Source organism: Aotus nancymaae, unplaced genomic scaffold (genome assembly GCF_030222135.1).
Source record: "Aotus nancymaae isolate 86718 unplaced genomic scaffold, 86718_ANA_hifiasm-v0.15.2.pri h1tg000019l, whole genome shotgun sequence".
Lineage (NCBI taxonomy): Eukaryota > Metazoa > Chordata > Mammalia > Primates > Aotidae > Aotus > Aotus nancymaae.
Window position 1 is genome coordinate 33,837,194 of NW_026988431.1, and position 6,005 is coordinate 33,843,198.

The window sequence follows — 6,005 nt, forward strand, 5'->3', positions numbered from 1 at the left end:
CCTCACAGGCATCATCTATTATCAGCTTCTTGTGATTCCTTTTATGCAGTTTGAATTAGATATGTATGTGAGATCTTCCTCCAGTACTTTAGAAAATGTATCTAATTTTGCATGTGTTTAAGTATAATCCTCAAAGTGGAAGTGCTGGATTAAAGGATTCATGAACATGTGATTTTGGCAGATATTGCCTAATTGCCCTCCTTAGAGGCAAAACAGGTCTCCCCAGCTGAAAATTATTTTCTTTTTTGAAAAATTTCAAAATAGAGAAAAGTTGAAAGGATAGGATAATGAACATTTCTATAGTACAGTCTTTTGATGGTGATGAAAGTTGACTGGTGTGGAGAAGATAGAGACATTTAAGTCTGCGGAAAAAAGTAAACTGGTAAAATAGTCACTTTGCACACACATTGAAATGCTATGAACCTGCTTTCAGTCACACGATCTTTGGGACCTGTTGCTGTCATTTTCTGACAGCCGATAGTCTCTTAGCACACAGATGGGGTTTGGGGTTTAGGACGTTTGTGTTCAGAGCAGCTTGCTGGGTTCCTGACCTGAGCTGAACAGGGCAAAGGCTCTATCCCTGGATGTGGGTCTGAGGAGGAGCTCGGCCCTTGTGTGCCCTGATGCTCTCAGGGGAAGTGACTAGATTGGCATGGGTGTGAGGTACATGTGTGTCTGTGTGTGTGTGTGTGTGTGTGTGTGAAAACAATCCATTTCCAAATGACAGCTAGTGTGGGCTTTGAAATATGCCAACCTGATGCTCTTTTCCAGTTGCTTCTTGAGGGGCAAGCAAACACCTTATCTCAGCCTATAAAGCCTAAGTAGTCTATCCCTGCAGCCTCTTCTGAGGAGCTCTCCCTGGTTCCTGCACTCTAGCCACACTGATGTTTCAGCTCCTGTCATTCTTCCTCCCTCATGCTGTACTCTGCAGCTGGAAGCACTCCCTCATGCCCACCCCACATTCAGCACCCTGGCTTCAGGACTCAGCTCAAACAACACCTCCCTGGGAAGCTTCCCTGACCCCCACACAGGGAGGAGCCTCCTGGCACAGTTCTTCTACAGTGTTTGCATAATTTTTACTTATATATTTCTCTGATTTCACCCTTAGTGTCTATTTCGCCTCTTACCCCATAAATGTTATATGAGCAAGAATCCTATCTGTTTTGTGCACTGTTATATCCTGTACTCTAACAGAGATTGGCACATAGTAGGTGCTCAATAAAGGTTTGTGAAGTTAGTGCATGAGCCATTTTGATAGCAAAAACATGTAGTTTGTAGTCAGAATTGGGAGTGAATTCTCTCTCTGCCTCTTAGAGAGTTACTAACCTCTTTAAGCTGCAGTTTCCCCACCTGAAAAACGGATATAATAATACTGCCTCCTGGAGCTGCTGGGAGCATTTGGAAAGTGCTGGGCAAATAGCAGGTACCTGAGCCCTGGTAACTATCAGAGTATCATCTTTGATGTGGAGCCTGCGGACATGGGCAGCTTGTGCCCCTGGTGACTGGTGACAGCTGGCCTCACTGTCTGGGGTCAGGCTGGGCCAGTGTATCTCTGCTCCAGGAGGTGAGGGTGACACTGGAACTGGGGTTTGAGGAGGTTACTGTGCCTTTTTGGCAGCTGCCACCAAAACCTTGAAGGGAAGACAGCCCTGAAGCACCTCCAGTCACTGGGCTTTACCAGGGCAGCGGAAGGAAGCAGCAGGGAGCCATGGGAACAGGGAAGGGCGGAGAGCCAGGTGGTCCCAGGAAGCTGGGGAAGCTGTAGGCTCGGGTGGCAGGCAGGAAGGGAACTGATGAGAATGTCAGGGTTCTGGAGGGGATAGGGTTTCTGCCGTCTCCAGCTGCCCTAAGCTGCCTCTGCTGCTTCCAGAGGGACCCAATTACCATCTTCTTGTGGAGCTAGGGCCGGCAGAGATCCCAAGGGGATAGGAGGTGGCTCCCAGCAGGGCAGCAGGGGCCTTTAAAGCTTCCCCAACCATACACCTGTTCCTGATCATCTGGGATTTGGGGAAAATATTAGGACTTCTGAATATGGCCCCCCAGGTCTTCATGGAACCTCAGGCTTTCAAACTGTTCTCATAAGTGCCAACTCATTTGATCTTTTTCACAGCTTTGGAGTTGCCTGGGTAGAATTTATTGGCTTCTTTGCACAGTGACCCTGCTGTTCAGAGAGAAGGGAGGCCAGCTGGCCACTGTCACCAGGTGAGTAAGTAATCCAGGGCTTCTGTCTCTACATAGCCTCTTCCTCGTGCCGCTCCATCAACCAATGAACATACAGCAGGGCCCTTGCCCTTGCCGCAGGCCCCACCATGCCTTGTTATATCCCACCAAGCTTTTTCGTTTTTTCTTTTTGTTTTTTTGAGACAAGGTCTCTCTGTTCCCCAGGCTGGAGTGCAGTGGCACAATCATAGCTCACTGCAACCTTAAATGCCTGAGCTCAAGAGATCTTCCTGCCTTAGCCTCCCGAGTAGCTAGGACTACAGGTGTGCACCACCTCACCCAACTAATTTTCATTTTAATTTTTTTGCAGAGATAAGAGTCTCGCTATGTTGTCCAGGCTAGTCTTGAACTCCTTGAGCTCAAGCTATTTTCTCTCCTTGCTGAGTCCCAACATGCTGGACTGCAGGCCTGAGCCACCACATCCGGCCCACCCCACCAAACTTTTATCCTTCATTTACATTATCTGACTGGCTTTTGAAGGTATTTGAATAGCAGCCCCCACCCAGCATGCCGCATGGGCCCAGCTTTGTCTTGAGTGTTGTGGAGGGCACAGGGGAAGGTGGAGTGTTCTCTGCCCCTAGGCATGGATAGCCAGATATGCCCGGCGTGAGAGCAGTCCACCATGCTGGGTCCACCATCGAGAGGCCATGTGATGCCAGGCCTGAGGGTGCTGAGAGTGGGGAACTGAGTCGGGCTTTTGCTGGGGATTTGGTTAGGCTGAGAGACAGGAGAGCCTCCAGTAGGGAGCCTATAATAGCAAGTGTGGGGAGGAAAGAAGGCAATTAGAGTTTCATGGGCTGGAGAGAAGGCCTTTCTGCATAGAGCAGAGGGAAGTTTGGAGGTTAAATGGCTTCCAACTCATTCATACACAAATGTTCACTGAGGACCTATATGAGTCAGACATCAACTAGGCACCCTACACACCATATTTAATTTCATCCTTATTACAGCCATGGAGGTAGATATTTTTCTCATTTTACAGCTGTGCAAGTATGAATATGGACATGAAATATTTTGAAGTTGAATGACTTGTTCAAACCCAGTCTGACTCCAAAACCCGTGTTTTTTCCATATAGAAGGCTCCTGGGGGAAGGCGAGTTTTGGGTACATATGAGACAGATGAGAAGGTAAGCCTTAGGAGGAGTTGAAGGTGGTAGGAACTGCATAGGCAGAGGCAGGTGGCAGAACCAAGGTGGTGATGCAAGGTGGAGGTTTGATGGATGCCGAACCTTCAGCTCAGGTTCCAACACTTTTGTCAAGGGCCTTCTTGGGCCCACTCAAGGGCTGAGCAGCTGTCTGATCTGCCCGTCTTTCCCAGCACACCAAACTCCTCCAGCTGGCCCCATGTGCTGCCTTTCTGCCATGCTAGGCTCTTTAGGCTCTCTTCTGGCTCCCCACCTTGGCCTTTGCTGTTCCTCCCGTCTGAATGTCATCATCCCCCATCCTTATTTTCCCCTATCCTTTCTACTTATTCAAATCCTGCCTTTTCCTTTACCTTTTTTTTTTTTTTTGAGACAGGGTCTCACTCTGTTGCCTAAGTGGGAGTGCAGTGGCACCATCATGGCTTACTACAGCCTCGACCTCCAGGGCTCAGGCTATCCTCCAGCTTTAGCCCCCCACCAAGTATTTGGGACGATAGTTGTGCACTGCCATGTTTGGCTAATTATTTTGTTTTTTTGTAGAAATGAGGTCTCACTATGTTCCCCGGGCCAGTCTTGAACTCCTGGACTCAAATGATCCTCTGGCCTTGGCCTTCTAAAGTGCTAGGATTACTAGTGTGAGCTATCACACCTGGCCTAAATCCTGCTCACTTCTTTATGGTTCCCTGGATTTTTTTGTCCTCCTGAAAGCCCTTCTTGACCACTCCAGTTGCCCTGGTTCTTCGTTGAGAGTGTGTGGGCCCCTTTATAAAGTCTATCTCATGTCCCTGGTTTATAAGCTCCCCATGTTCAGGCAGGGATCACAATCCTACCCACTCTCCACAAGCTCCGCAGGCATCATGGGCAGGGATAGGCCACTGAGGGGGCATTTCCTATGGGTTGGGCAAGGGGCCAAGCCCTTCACACATATTTCCTGATTTCACCCTCACAGTGAACCCTATGATGCAGCAATGAGTCAACTATTACCTTTTAAAGATGCAGCAACTAGAGACTCAGAGGAGACCATCCTTGACTTGATCTGACTCCAAAGCCCACAATCTTGACCCCTCTGCTTGCCTGAGCACCCATGAAGCCAGAGCAAGTTTGGGATCTGGACTAGCTTCAGGTATGGAGCCAGCTCAAATGAAGTCCCTGCTCGCAGGTACCCATGGTAAGAGATGTGAGGGCCCGGAGAGGTGGCTGGCTTCTTTGCAGATGCCTTGCAGCACACCCCCTTCTATTTTTCTGTTCTTTCTTTTGTTTTCTGGCAGTGGTGTGTGTACTTCTGTAAACCCAGCCCTGACTTTCATTAATTTCCCCCTAGAAGGGAAGCCAGACAAGCCCCAGTTTGAGAAGGTGCCCATTTTCTGGAGGTCAAAATAAGCCCAACTCAGGTGATGCAGGGAGTCTGGGGCTCCTTCTCCAACTCCAGCTGTCCATAGCTCAGGGGGCCTGGTCCCACTGGGGCCTTGAGTCTCCCTTTCTCCTGCCCAGGCAGAATGAGCCAGCCTGGAGGCAGGCAGCAGGACAGGAATGCAGCCTTCTCTTCAGCTCTTGACAGGACATCTCTGGGAGGCCCCCCAGCTCCTTCAGACCATGGCTCTGCCGGGGAAGCCGGGGATTAGGGGCCTAATTCCACCGAGAATCCTGTTTTTCTTAGCCTCACACAGATTGCTTTTTAGGAAAGTCCCCTCATCTAATTAGCCTGAGTCAACAGCTCCATTTATTTGGACACGTGATGTTATGAAATGGACTGCTGCTGGTGTGTTTTTGTACTGCATATCTGGGCTGCCCCTCCAGGATGGCATCAGGAGAGAGACGCTGCAGGCTGTCCGGGCTGGCCAAAGCTCAGCCCAAGAGGGGCTCCAGCAGAGGCCGGAAGGGAGGCCACAGGTTGGCCAGCCAGGCGGAGACCTGCATTCTCTCAGATTTCATAACAAGAAAGTGACCCACTGAGTGCCCACATATCCAGCTTCCTCTCTCATTGGTGTTTTTGAACCAAAATAAAGAAGGGATTAGGGGCCCTTGACCCAAACTCCTTCCTTTCTTCGCTATCAGAGTCAAAAGAGACTTCTACAAGGGACTTTTGATGGTGACAAACCCTTTACCACATCCGTAGTACTCAGGACTTTTTGAGAAATAAAAATCAATAATAGTTACTATTTATTTTTTTCCTTTCTCAGACTTCTTAGGGATGAAAGTTACTATTTAATAGTAAGCATTTGCTATGTACAATGTGCTAAGCACATCGTATAATAAATCACGCACACACACACACACACACACACACACACACACGCACGCACGGTTTCTTCTCTCTCTGTCCCCCTACTTGCTATCCTTATCTGCCTGGTGAAAGGGGAACTCCCTCCATTCAATCCCCTCCTTACTCTCTCCACCCCCTCTCAACTTTAGTATTTATTCATCCAGATTCTTTTCTGTGCATTTATATATATATGTATCATATATTATTTCTAATCCTAAAAACAGTTGTTCAAGGAAGGTATGAATATCCCCATTTTGCATATGAGAAAACTGAGGCAAAGAGAGGCTAAGTTACTTGTCCAAGGTCACACAGCCAGCAAGGAGCAGAGCTGAGCTGAAATCAGGCCTGAGTGACTACAGAGACTGATGGGCAAGCCTTGT